General features: G+C 44.1%; 1 protein-coding gene across 2 annotated transcripts in view; it reads left to right on the plus strand.

Moving 5' to 3' along the window:
- The first annotated feature begins 3,145 nt into the window (after positions 1-3,145).
- The window catches only part of GRIN2B (glutamate ionotropic receptor NMDA type subunit 2B), a 429,125-nt gene continuing 417,995 nt past the window's right edge, over positions 3,146-14,275 (plus strand). The window contains exons 1-3 of one of the 2 annotated variants that reach the window (XM_030804327.1): positions 3,146-3,234; positions 3,577-3,811; positions 4,802-5,229. The gene's annotated coding sequence lies outside the window, so the exon portion shown is untranslated. Of the gene's footprint in view, positions 3,235-3,361; positions 3,812-4,801; positions 5,230-14,275 lie in introns of those variants that run through there. The other variant, XM_003265527.4, reaches the window with a different exon arrangement.

Below are 14,275 nucleotides of genomic sequence, written 5' to 3' on the forward strand. Positions count from 1 at the left end.
GACTCCAAATTGTATAAACTTCAGGCTCCACCCTTTGGTACCAGTGTTTGATCTGAAAGATGTTGCCAGATAAACATACTTTTTTTGTTGTTGTTGGCCAGGCAAGGCACAGGCTTTGCGTTTGCTGATTGGGCCATGAAAAAGAGTGTTTGCATCTTCTGGGAACCTCTCTTTGGGTTGAGTTGGCAGAATACCTCCAAAAGTGTCATTAGCAGCCTCAAGCAAGAGCTTCTCCTCAATAAGCAATGCTGTGAAATATGATGCAACATTTTGTCTCATTAGAATATTGTTTTCTGTGTTGCTGGACTAAGAGTTAGGAAATATATATTTGTAACACTAAGAAATGGTGTTTCAAATTTCATGAATCTGGGTGGTCCTTGAAATAGTTTTATTTTATTTTTTTGAGACGGAGTTTCGCTTTTGTTGGAGAGCTGGAGTGCAATGGCATGATCTCAGCTCACCGCAGCCTCTGCCTCCCGGGTTCAAGCGATTCTCTTGCCTCAGCCTCCCAAGTAGCTGGGATTACAGGCATGTGCCACCACGCCTGGCTAATTTTGTATTTTTAATAAAGATGGAGTTTCTCCATGTTGGTCAGGCTGGTCTTGAACTGCCGACCTCAGGTGATCCACCCGCCTTGGCCCCCCAAAGTGCTGGGATTATGGGTGTGAGCCACCGTGCCTGGCTGAAATAGTTTTACTGAGAGGCTTATGGTCCATGAAGGCAAAGGTTATTAGTGAGAAGAGCAAGTGAGTGACAAGGAGCCAGAAAAAAAGGAGACGAATCTTGGTTCCATTGAGTAGTCAATGGGCAATGAATGCCATGGGCAAGGGATATTACTTTCCACTTCACAATCTGTGTGGTCCCTAGAATTAGCTATTTCAGAACCAGAAAAAGTGCTTGATAAAGTGGCTTCAAATAGTCATAAAAAATATTTATTGAACCTCTACTGCATGTCTGGAATTGAGCCAGGTACTGGGAATATATGGATGACTTAGGTTATGGTCTATCCCCTTAGGGAGCTAAACAGCCAGTTAGGAAGACAGGAAATTGATACCAGAATACAATTTTAAGTTTAACTTTATGAAATTGCCTTTTTATTATATGTCAATAATGGTTATTTCATATGATTGGCAATTTCATATGATTGAATATCAATGGTCTCACATGGTTCAACATGAATAGCTACAGAGGTAATATTTTTCCCTATAGTGGGCCAGTACCTGGTTAATGAATGCAAGAAGTTATCACCCAGTCAGTTTGATAACTGATCAAGCAAACTCTTCCATACATTGCTGAATACAGAAAATGAAAGTGGAGGGGATGGTGGTGAGGTGTCATCTCTTATTTTAAAATCCTTGCAATTTTTACAGAAATCAATTCAGGCTTGGTTGACTGAAAAATATCCCCAGAGGAGGTGGGACTTGAGCTAGAAACTGAAGAGGAGTGTGGACTCAATTAGGTGGAGGAAGTATGAGTGTTCATTTTTCCCTGTACACTTGGAAAAGTGAACAGGGTGAAATGGAATTGCAACAGGGTTCAGGTAGGGAGGAAAAGGAAAGAAAATAGAGAATAGTATAATTTTGGTGAAGGGACTGAGGATAGGAAGGGGAACGTGGGCTATGAGCCAGAAATAAAAAATATAAAAATTTAAAAAGTAAATTCAAGGTCAACCCATGAAGATCCTTGAGTGAGCTTGGACGTTATTCTGAAGGTAATGGACCAGGTAAAGGTAATTTTTCCCGGAAAATTCAGGGAAGAGTGTTTCAGAAAATCTCTATTAGGTTCTTGCTTTCTGCATTCTATACTCCTCTTGGAATCGGTGTTCTAACAACTGCAAACCTGCCCATAGGCAGGTGAACTTCAAAACCTGGAGACAACTTATTAGAGGGGCTTGGATTAGCTGTTGTGTACCAAGAGGGCACAGCAACTCTGGGGTGCTTCGACACTTCCCCAGAGTAGTGAAAGATCAGCTCTAACTCTTAGAAAAATAGAAAACCATTACTGAGAAGGAATAATTTGCATGTGAACACACTCTATTTGTGTTTGCACACAATGCTTATGTGTTCGTGTGTATTAAATATGTTAGATTCAAAAAGTAAGCCTGAGAGAAACCAGGAAACACGGAAGAATTACTGTAGTTCAGAAATATGAGTAGTCTGGTCTACAGGACAGCAAAAATACATCCGATGGCTTCTACAGACTAAAGTTCCAAGCCACTAGATATATCCACTTCACACAGCCTTCTCTCCTGTGCGTTTGTATGGCCACTTCTCAGGAATGCTGGTGAGAAGCCCATGATATAACCAATACGAAAATGTTCCACCATTGTAGTATTCTAGATATTTGAAAAGACAGTGGATGAGAATGAAAATGATGCATATACAATAATATTAATGTTAAAAGTAAACAATACTACCGGTGGTGATAAGGGCTATTAAAATATAAAAGAGTTCAATAGGAAGAGAAATGAATGGATGTTTGCCTTTTCAAAGAGGGTGGGTTTATAAATGCCAGGAAATCCAGTTTCCTTTAGGGATTATTCACCGGCCTCATCATCTTCTCTTCTCAAGGCATTTAAATAACAGGATCCACTTTAATAAAAAATGTCAAACTCCTCACGCCTTCACTAGCAGCCAGAAAAGCACGCGTATGGTCTATACTATACAATTTAGCCACGAATGACATCTGCTTTGCTTTGTTTTCTATTGTGTTAGGCGTCAGCCTCGTGTGCTCAGATAGATCTTAAGCTCCTTGAAGGCAAGAAAGAACCCGGCCCCAGACTGCGTCCGACACGCAGAATGCTCGTAGGAAGCACAGGCTGATTTATGGAAAATACAGCAAGGGTCTTCAATTTCGAACTACAGCTCCGCCTAGGAGATGCTTTCCGCAGCCCGCGCGGCCGCCCACGGGGGGCACTGTCTAGCTCCCCTCGCCCCTCAGCCGCTCTCCCTCGGTGCTGTTCCCCGCTGCGGCCGGGAGGAGGCGCCACGGACTCGGACTAAGCTTCTTCCCCTTCCGTCCCCCTTCCTACCCCACTTCCCCAGCACATGACGTGGGAAGCTGCCTCCGCCAGTCTTAGCAAGAGGAGTGAGGGGGTGCAGGGGCTTGGGGGTGGGGTGGGGTGGGGGGTGTGGAGAAAGAGGACACGCGCTCTCACACCCGCCCCTGGGAGCAGAAGCAGCATCTTCCCCAGCTTCGTGGGTTTCTCCTCCCCCCGGAGTCAGGGTGTGAGAGGTAGGGGGGGTGGTGTGTGTGTCTGTGTGTGTGTGCGCGGCACGTTTTTGAGTGTGAGACCCAAATCCAGACCAGGCAACCTGCGCTCCCCGCACCTCCCCCCGTCCCCAGTGATTAATACCCATTTTTCTGACGCTCCCCTCCTCCCCTCCTGCTCTCCCTCTCCGGCTGCCGCGCGGTTGACTTGCACAGCCTGCCCCCGCCCGCTTCCCTTCCCCCGGCTCTGATCCTCACCAACTGGAATCTGGGCTCCTGCCTCTCCACCCCCCACCTCTTTTTGAGAAAGGAAGGTTCCCCCCACCCCCTTTCAAAAACCACTTCCTCCGGCTTCTTCACCTCTAGGAAATCTCGGGGCTTCGCTCTATCGAGAGTGCTCGTCAAGGGTGATTCTTGATCACCACTATCCAGAAGTGCTGGCGTCTGAATGCATATCCTTTTGCCTTGCAAAAAAGAGTCGTGAACTTCAAAACCCCCGAGACGGATCATTAATCCTGCTTTGCAGGAAAGGAAAACCCTCCATTCCCAGCCACCGGCCACCCCTCTCCGCAGACTGCAACCGCGGAGGCGCTCGGAGCCGGTACGTAAAGATGGGCTTTGGAGTCTCTCCTTTCAATGTAGAGGTTTGGGGGTGTCAGGCAGATAAAGGGTCGAAGCTGTGAAAATCGTGAACCAATCTGGCATGAGGTAAAGCTCTAAAATCCAGCAGAACCCGGCACTTGCTAATTTGGACGTGGCTTTTTTAAAGGTTTTTTGTGTGTGTGTGGGGGAGGGGGTGCTGTGACTGGGTAGGGCTGTCTCTGGTCTTTTGGGGGGTTTCATCCCCTCACCTAGCAGAGGGGCAGGGCAGCGGCGCCCCGGGCCGGACCCACGCGCCGAGCCCATCCGTCCAATCGACACGTTGCAGGTGAAGCCCCGTGCGCTGCACCTCAGCGCGGCGGCAGCGTGAGTGTGCGCGGGGGTGAGTGTGCGCGGGGGTGAGTGTGAGTGCGCGCGGGGCGCGTGCGCATCGGGGGCGTGTGTGCGCGCGTGTCAGTGTGCCCCTTCCAAGAAATGCCCAGTGTGCACCCCGTGCACAATCAAAACCCATTCAGCACAAGCCCGGGGTGGGAGGCGGCGCTGCTGCTGGAGGCGATGGGGAGAGCGAGACAGACATGTCAGCAGCAATGCAGATGGGGCTGGGGGCCGCACTCGCTGGCGAGTTAAGTGGGAATTGTGTTTCTGCGTGTGTGTGAGTGTGTGTTGCTGTATGGTGCCGCTTCTCCCTCCCTTCCTCCTTCCTTCCCACTTCCCTCCTTCGCTCGCTCCCTCCCTCTCTCCTCTTCCATTCAGGTTGGCTTTCCCACCTCTCATCCGTGCCTGTCCCAGGAATGGTATAGCCAGACCTTTTCTGAATTATTTATAGACCGGTACCAGCTGTTTTCAATTCCTCTCGTGTGCACTCTGTGGGAAATGCGGGGTTTCCTCCCCCCTTTCCTTAAAACGAATTGATATCTTTTTCGGAATGCATTTTTCTCACCCTCCGGGGGACACGCGAATCAAGCCCTGACCGCCTCTTTTTCCCCCTTAGGAAGGGGACGCTTTGGGAATGACCATGCTCCACCGAGGGACGGAGCCGGCCCCCAGCTTCTCCACACAGAGCCTCCTCCACTAACGCTCCAAAAACCAAAAACCGTAATTGCCAGAAGAAGCGTTAAAAATCTATTCCAGCCACTAACCTCACATGCACACGGAATAATTACTCTGGATTCTGCATTGTGAGCTGCTCTCCATACCCTGAATTACCTTTGAATTAAATCTTTTTTTTTTGAATTTGCATCTCTTCAAGACACAAGATTAAAACAAAATTTACGCTAAATTGGATTTTAAATTATCTTCCGTTCATTTATCCTTCGTCTTTCTTATGTGGATATGCAAGCGAGAAGAAGGGACTGGACATTCCCAACATGCTCACTCCCTTAATCTGTCCGTCTAGAGGTTTGGCTTCTACAAACCAAGGTAGGGCAAATTCTATTTTATTTTTTCCTCACCTGGGGTAGGGATTCCTCCTTTTACCTATCTCTTCGAGTCCCTCAAGTGGATCCTTTTGGAAGAAAAGGTCACAAGATATGAAAATAATGCTGTTTTGGGAAAAAGGCTTATTACAAAGAAGGAAATCTCTCATGTTTTTTCTTTTTCTTCTCTCATCAAACAGGTTTTGGGCTTTTGGGGGCAGTGGGGGTGGATATATGTAAGCACAAAAGATGTTGGATGGCATCAGGGGAATGTATCTATATCTGTATCTATAGACATAGCCAGCCAGGAGACCTGTGTGATTTTCCAGTTAAATAGCATTTTATTCACCCAGAACTAAAGCTCTGATTTTTCTGGGAATCTAGAAATCCCCCCTTTTTTTTCAGGTTGGCTTTATTCCCCTTGTCACCTTCATGCCTCTCTCCCTGTCTCCTGTCTTTACCTTCCTAGGCAGCCTTTCCATGCCCTTTAAAACAGATAAAAATAATGACTGAGATTACTGTGATTGTTGCCCTGAAATCCACTTGCTGTCTAAAGGGTTGACACTGGGCCCAGAGATCCCAGGAGGCCTATTGCAGAGGGGTAGGTCTAGGTGGGGATCGGCTGGTCTCAGAACACCTGGAATTGAAGGATGCTGCAGGTTAAAGGACTTAAATCTTAAGCTCGGAAAGGAGGAATTCTGTCAATATTCTGCTTTTAATTTGTATTTTTTCCTGTGCTATTATTTTTGAGCTGTAAATTTCTCCTTCTGTCTACACATCTATTTATACCCACACATCCTCCAAGCAAACTGTTACTTCCACACTCTTGCAAAATGGCTATCTTGCAGAGTTCTAAAATGCTGTGCATGTGGAAGGGGTGCAGAATTCGACACGTGAGTCTTTGTGTTAAACAAAGAGATGTGCTGTTTGCATGTGTTAGTCTTGTACCCTCAAGAATGGAATTAATACTTTAACATTTTCCCTTTCATCAATTTTTACAATATGTGAAATGTGATTAGGCAGTATTTTAATGTACTTGAGAAGAGAAATAGCAGGAGAAATGGAAAAGACTTAGCTAATGACTCTTCAGCTAGTCACTCATGCAATCCAAGGCAACTCTTGAGAAAATCAGATCATTCATGGGTTGGAGGGCCATGATGGTGAGTGGGCTGCTCCTTTCCTTGCTCCACTGACCATACGTCCCTGAACTCTGAAGGCGTCTAAATGCAGGGATCAGGTTGGGATAAAGATCTCCAAAAATATGTAGCAGAATCATTAGCATCATTATTTTTCCTAAAAGTATTAGCACCCCCCCAACACACACACATTTTTTTTTTCTGGCATTTTAAAACAACAACTCTTTGATAATCCAAAATACCAAAGGGATGTGGGGAAGAGGTGAAAGATCTTTGTCGCTCAACATGACAGTAGATGATAGTTCTTCATTGTCCAGAAAGGATAGATGTAATCCAAATTCACTATCCCCCTTCTCTAGGTTTCATTCTTTTGAATTTTACTGCTGAAATGCTGCTTTGTGACCATGGTGTAATCAGAGTGAGAGGGTGGGATGCCACTTTGAACCATGTTCTCACCATGTCTACAAATAGCTGAGGTTATCTGGTGTGTGCTCACCTTAGAGACACCTGAGCTCATTCTCCATCTGCTTCCACTCCAAGTAGGAGGATGAACTCTTAATTTGACTTCAAAATAGAAAAGAGCTATGGGTGAGAAAGGCAGCTCCATGTGCAATGCTTTCATACATACAGATGGACAAGGAGAGGAAGTCATTGATGGGGCACAGGGCCCCTTTTGCATCCCCAGTGCCACACCAGTACTCTACACCCAGTAGGTCCTTTGGAATGTTTGTTTGTTGGTGATGGGGTTGACAAGGATGTGGTTTGACAGGATCTCAGCTACCTCATTTATCTTGAATGCCAATGGATGAAGCCAGGTTCCAGGCTATCATTAGTTGTCCCTAAGACTAGGCGAGGTTGAAAGGGGAGGGAGTTGAGGAAGACAGGAAAAAGTGGGTGGGGAAGCTATAAAGGGAAAGGAGAGGTAATCCAACTGGAAAGGGCTTGTTAAGATTCAAGGAGGAATCGCCACAGGTGGTCTGTGCCTTTTCACCATCCAAAGCCATTTTGGAGACCCCGATGAGGAAGCAGGTGTTCCCCATCCTCACGGGCAGTCTCTCTGAGGCTGTGACTCAGTGGTGCTCTGAACCATCTCAGGGCCATTGTTCTCGCCCCGTTTTTTCCCCTCACAGCGCAGAGCTGACTGGGTTCTATTTTGTCTTTTCTCCTTCTGCCACCACCCTTACAGTGTGGGTGACATGGGAAAGAAAGGTGGCGGCTGGTGGGAGGAAGAGCAAATTTAATTTCAATTGAGGAGCCTCCACGATGTGCAATTAAGAAAAATAATAATAATGGGAAATGAAGACTTCCCAGGACACAGTTAAGGACATTAGGTGGGTGATTTCAAGAGAAGCAGAACAACATGGTTATCTTCTATGTCTGTTTCAGGTGTGGCAGAGCATGGCGGATCTGTGAACACAGAGTGATGTGGCAGTTTAGAGTTAGGTGTCACATGTGAGGAGAGGAGCCGGGAGTACCACTGGATTGTGTAATTTTTCCTCTCTCATTGGTTCCATCCCTAGGAAGCCTGTCTGTCTGAAGATCCTTGCTTTGCTAATGTATATATGCAATTTTTGCCAGGGATGGACGCAGGCAGAGAGAATCAATAAGAAGGTGAAATGACAGGAAAGGAGGGGAAAGAGAAAAAATCCTCTATTCAATACTTTGTGCACCAAGTGCTTTTCTTTAAGGCTGATTGAGAAGAGCGACTTCCTCTGGAGAAGGGATGAACAGCAGGAATCTTGATTTTGTGTTCTTGGTTTACCTCCAGAAAGATAGCTTTGGAATCTTGACTGTCTTCCTTGACCTTCATGTACATGCACCCAGCCTTGTGTGGGGAGAGGCAGGGGGCACCTGGGAGGTGGGCAAATGGACTGAGATTGGCTGGTGGAATGAGGGGTGTTTGGGAGAAACAGGACTGAGCTGATCCATCCCTTGGCCACAATATTACCTTGTAAAACATTCTTCCAGTTTCTCCATGAATACAATAAACCCCGGGGGCAGGACTTTTTTTTCTATATTTTCGTTTAAGAATCTGAAAACAAAGGTGACATGTATACTACTAACAGGTGAAAGTAAAAAAAAAATTGTTAATATTTATGGGCTATAAATAATATTGGTGGACTATAAAAGGAGACAGATGAAAGGACAAATTGTATGGGAAGAAATCCTAATCCCAAATCAGCATGTAGAAGCTAAGCAAGAGAAAAAAGCCAGGGTTGAACTCATCATTCTAAAGATGGGAAAACTGTTGTTTCAAACGATAGTCTTGTGTCTTTAATATTGAAGACTGGGGCCGACAAAACCACTCATCTTGTGTATTTTGTTGGAGTCAAAAGTGGCTGAGCTGGGAAAATGAGCTCCTCCTTTTCCTCAGTGCCATTCTATCCCATCCTTAGGAATTCTAGAAATTTCTTCCTTTCAGTAAACTACATTTTCAGTCGCTGCTCCTGTGCACATGATTGGATACCGGTATTGTCTCTCATTGTAAATAAATATAGATCAAAAGAGTTACTGGTGTAATGAATTGTTCGCATTTATTAAAGTGCATCTCCTCTTTGCAACCACAAGAAGAAGTCTCCAGGGAGAGTAGATTAGTGGTTGAATTGATATCTTCCAGAAGGAGGCCAAAGCAAAAACAGAATGTAGTCGGGATGAAAGAGCAGGCATAGCTCAGAGAAGGTGGGTTTTTGAGGTTCACCTGCGGCTGTTAATGGTACCTGTGGCCATTACACAGAATCCATTGTGCTGTGAACATTTTGGGGGATTGTGAACCCAGCAAGGTATGTTTATGAACCTTTGGTTGTTTTCTTGATGTTCTCCACCTTATATTTGGTCTTTTCACTTCCTAGCACTTTCCGCAGAGGTTGGCAGAGAAGGGACCTCATGCATGTCTACTTTGTCCCCTTGGTGAAACTCTTCATGGTTGCCCCAGGCTGTGGAATTGCCTTCCTTTCTGGTCTTCACCAGCATGTGCTCATGCTTCTTAGTTTATCCTGATTTTGTTTATATGCCCTGTTTCCCTAAGAAGTTTGTGCACTCCTCAAGGGCAGGGAGAGATGTTTTATTCGTCTTAGAATCATTTGTACTTAGTGTAGTGACTAGCCCATAATAGATTATCAGAAAACGTTAAATAAATGAACAGAGAAAGGAAGTGAGATATTAATTAGTTGACGATGCTACCTGTTTGTTCTGTTGGGTTTAGGAAGGGTTAAAATTATGCTGTTAGATGAGATCAAGAATATCAGAGCTATGTGACACTTTAGAAAGCATCTACTCTGAACTTCTCATTTAATAAAAAACTGAGATCCAGGGACATTAAGTGATTTTCCTAAGGTTGTATAACTTCTTAGCGCCAGTGCTTTGTACACCACGCCATTGATTAGAGTGAAATGCAGAGTTACCTGTGGATTTTAAATATCTACGTCAGTGCTTCTCTAACTTTATCGTATATTAAAATCATCTGGAGATTTTGTGAAGCTGCATATTCTAATTCAGTAAACCTGGGCTGGGGCTCCACATTTTGCATTTCTAACGAGCTATCAGTTGACGCCAGAGTTGCTGGACCACACATCACAGGTCTACACCATCCCTGCTTTTAATTATAGACCATGGTTAGTGGCCTTGGCACCAGAACATTGACAGTTGTGCTTCTATTCTACTTTTGGGATTCCAGCACTTCTTTTTTTTGTTTTGTTTTGTTTTGTTTTTTAAATCAGAAAGAAACCTGTAAATTTAAGTTCACCCATCTCCTCTCTTCTTTCACTCTTTCACCTCTGCACATCTTTTGCCTGCTCTCTTTTCATTCTGTGCTCTCTTATTCTGGTCCTTCTTATAACTGATTCCTCTCTTTCTTTTTTTTCTTCTTATGTCCTCCTGCTTTTTAGTGTATCTTTTTATTAATGTCTCTTAGTCTCTTTTACCCTATTCTGTTCTTTTAACTTCATTTATTTTCTTGTCTTTTGCTTTGTTCAATTATTCAACAACATTTAAGAACATTGTGCTGTGAAAAAGAATTAACTCTGTCTGTACCTTCCAGTAGCCCAGGATCTAGTGGTGTGGACATGTATAAAGAGATAGTTATAGATTTAGGTAAGATCTAAAAAGAAGAGAAATCCGGGAGAGTGAGGAGGGCTTCATGGAGGGGTCGACATTTAAATTATGTCTTAAGGAAAACATAGGAGATTTGTAGGATACAGAAAGACAGGTCATTTTAGGAGGACAGAAAGCATATGAAGAGGAAAGTTGGTGTAAAAGGCAAGCCTCCCTCTCTTCCTTGCATCCCTTAACTCAAGGAAAAGAACAACACAGGAATTTGCTGCTTCTTTGATTAGGAATTTCAGATTACAAATGACAAGGTTAGAGAATAAAGCCAGGGTCATCTTAAAAGAAGGAAAAGGCTCTAATTTCTGCTTTCATGATTGTATAGTTAGTGAAATCCTAGCCTTGTTTATTAGGCTTGCCTCTAGAATGAGCAAATGATACAGTTTTCATCTTAGACCACTGGATTGCAGCTAACTCTGTTGATGGCCATTACAAAGAAAGGGACAGCTGTTAGTTGGTTTGTGTCCAGAGGGAAACCTGGATCCTAGCCCAGGACAAGCTACTCAGAAAGAAGGACCAGCCTAGCCCATGTGTTTCTGGAGTAGCTAGGTAAAAAGTTGCCATGCCCTTCAGACACCAGCTGCTTTCTGTAATGGCAAAGGGAGTGATGGATGAAGAGGGATCCCATTATTCCTAGGGGATTCACAAAATGCTTCTTGGTAGTCTATTTAGAGTGGCTTGATATTTTAGAGGTTTTTACTCCTGGGGATGTCCAGGGGTGGAGATGTTGGGGAGACACCTTCAGTCACCTCTTGATTAAACTATAGCATTGGTGCCTAAGGGAAAATGGGCTTGAAATGGATGATTCCCTAAATTTATTTTGTATCTTTTTCTGCTCCTTATCCTTTTACCATTTATCTACACTTTCACCATTCTTTGTATGTCGTGGTTTGTATTTGTTTCATTAGCAGAAGAAACCTAAGCTCAGCCTGCTGACTTATTAAAGATGCATTACATATAAAGAGAGTACCCTGGATCTGAAGATGTGTGGGTGAGTAAATGCCCACCATTGACTGACCTAAGAGTCATGCATTCCAACGGGACTTGAGAGGCAGAGCAGGGGAGGCACAGTGATTCGGCTGTGCCCAGGGTCCCTGAGAAGGCAGTAGAGGGGAAGTAGGGCCAGCTCTCTGGGAATGGCAGACCTGGAAGGAGAGAGAAGCTACAGGCTTTGGCCCTCCTTGGAGCCCAGCTTGATGGGGAGCGGAAAGTCTGTAGTAGAGGAGCTTCCTAGATTAAGACAATTAAAGTTTCAATGAATTAACCCTCTGAACTGCTCACTCCACTCACCAATGGCAAACTATGCCGTCCACACGCCATCCTCTGTGTCTTTCCTCACTGCCTCACTCAGACTGAAAATTTCTTTCTTTAGAAAGAAATGTCAAGCTGAAGGTTCCCATTAATCTTTATATAGACCCACTCAGGGCTTCAACCGGATAGAATTTCTTAGGAAATCAGATCTTGTTTCTTTTTAAGAGGGGGGACTTAAAAACAATGGCTGAATAAAAGCACTACATGGTTTCAGGAAGGGAGAAGAGAGTCTTAGAAGAAGCCTGAAGCTCAGATGAGGACGGTCCTTCTTTTTCCCATAGCTAATTGTACTCTGTGAAAATGGTCGACATTCTTAACTAATCCTACCACCTTCTAGGGGCCGTAGTCTGGTCACACAGATGCCACAGCAGTTTGTACCTTTGGATTCGAAGTTACTATATTGGATATGTATCCAAATCCACACACACCCCATGCACCTGTGCATATTAGACTTGTGTTTGGATGGATATGTTTGTGCAGTGACTTACCTACCAAATATAGTAGGCCCCAAAATCTTAAATGCATTAAATGTGTGCAATTTAGGGACAATAATGCATGTGGTCTGTGTGTGTGGTGCAGGATAATAGAGCAATAATGCTGACAGTCACCTTGGAGGTTACCTGTCCTCCTTGACAACAACCCTTTAAAAACTATGAAAATAGTTCTAAGGTTGGCCACGTGGCCTAAAGCCACATAATGTGGTCAGCCACGTCCACTGACCCTCACTTCAGTACTTTCCTCTCCCCTGCCCTGCCCCCACAAGCCCCCTTGGAATGCATGGCCCTAAGTCAGCCAGTGGGTGTGCATTTGCTCATCCACATAGCATCAGAGTCCGGAGTTCTTTCTTTATATGTAATGGGTCTTTAAAAATGTTAGGTTTTTCCAAGCTGTCCAGTAGCTGCCTATATGATAATGAAAGAGGTGGTGGTCTTAGGAGGTGGTGGTCTTAGGAGTCAGAAGCTTATATTTAATTCTGCTTGTGTTGCTTTATTCTGTGACCATGTACAAACCGTTGACTCTGGACCTCAATTTTCTAATTTCCATAAAGTGACAATAGTCTGAAGCAGTGATTTTGAACTCCACTTCAATAACAAAATCATCCACAGAGCTTAAATAAAAACAAATACAAAAAACTAAACAAGAATAACAACAAAGAAAAGAATGATGCCCATGCTCAGACCCTACCCCAAAGAGTTAAATTGAAATCTCTCAGGGAGGGATTCAGGCAATGGTCATTTAAAAAACTTCCCTGTAGGATTCTAATGCGAAGTCATATTTGAGAATGACTGGGCGAGATGATTGACAAGGCACCTGTTAGCTCTAAACATTATGTTATACTAGCATTTTAACATGAAGGTAAGACCTTGTCACTGTTAAACTGTTCTATGATTAGTGGAGGGTCCCTGGGCCAGAAGTTAAAAAAAAATGCTGTTGGGATATGACGGTACTTAGTCTACAGATTGCACACAAGGGGTGGAACTGGGGGTTGAATTAAGGGAAGCTCTCTCAACACTAACACTGGCTTGGTGTTGAAAGTTAGGAAACTTAGGGAAAATGCTTTCCTGACACCCTTAAAACAGGTGTGGCTGCAAAATAGGGCGAGTGTTTCTTGGTTTTGCAAACATCCTCTGTTCCACTTAGTCTTTATTGAGGGTGCCCCATTTCTTGTTTCGGAGAGAAAACCTCATTTCGGTCCTTTGTAACAGTGTAAATGTAGGAAAACTATTAATAAATGGGGCTGGCTAAGCAGACCCTGATTGACTGGTGAGGGGTGTGAATGGTGCAATTATCTGAGTGCTAGTTGGAATTCACTAGCCCTGTTGCCCTCCCTCTCAGTGCCTGAAGTAGAATAATAAAGGCACGCAGAGGAGGAAGAGGGTAGGAGGCATCAAGATGTCGTTCTTCTCTGACTGTAACTTTAATCACTGATTATTAGGCTGGCTAGGTTAATAGTTTTCTCACATCCTTCCTTTTTGGCTTACTCCCTTCCCTGTTTTAAAATAAATGTGAACCTAAATGTACAGAGGCAAGAAAAAACCCAGATTTATGAATCCGTGTCTTTAAAAAGACAAACTAGAAAAGAGTAAAAACACTACTTCTCTTTTGGACAGCTACTAATAGCCATTGAAGATAGAAAGGGTATGAGTGTGGTTTGGACTCAGTGGTGTTTGGTGGGCTGTGTGGTGGTGTGAGGCACTAAATATTTAGGAGAAAACTAAGACGCATTCTCCTTGATTTGAATTTTTCAAATATCTGCTGGCTGACCCCACACAGGCAAAACATCCAAATCATGGAGCTACTGCAGCCTTCACCCTGGAATTTGTTACTATGCAGATACATCAGTTTCACCTGTGAGCTCTGTGTAGCCACAATTGCTGTCTTTGTGATTCGTGGTTCTTCCTCTCATCACCTTGTTAGAGGCTCCAGAATTGTTTCTGAGCTTGAGGAGGAATGGAGAATATTTCAGTTTGTATTTGATTTTGTTTACATCTGTATCCTGGT

This window comes from Nomascus leucogenys, chromosome 23 (genome assembly GCF_006542625.1).
Source record: "Nomascus leucogenys isolate Asia chromosome 23, Asia_NLE_v1, whole genome shotgun sequence".
NCBI classification, from domain to species: domain Eukaryota; kingdom Metazoa; phylum Chordata; class Mammalia; order Primates; family Hylobatidae; genus Nomascus; species Nomascus leucogenys.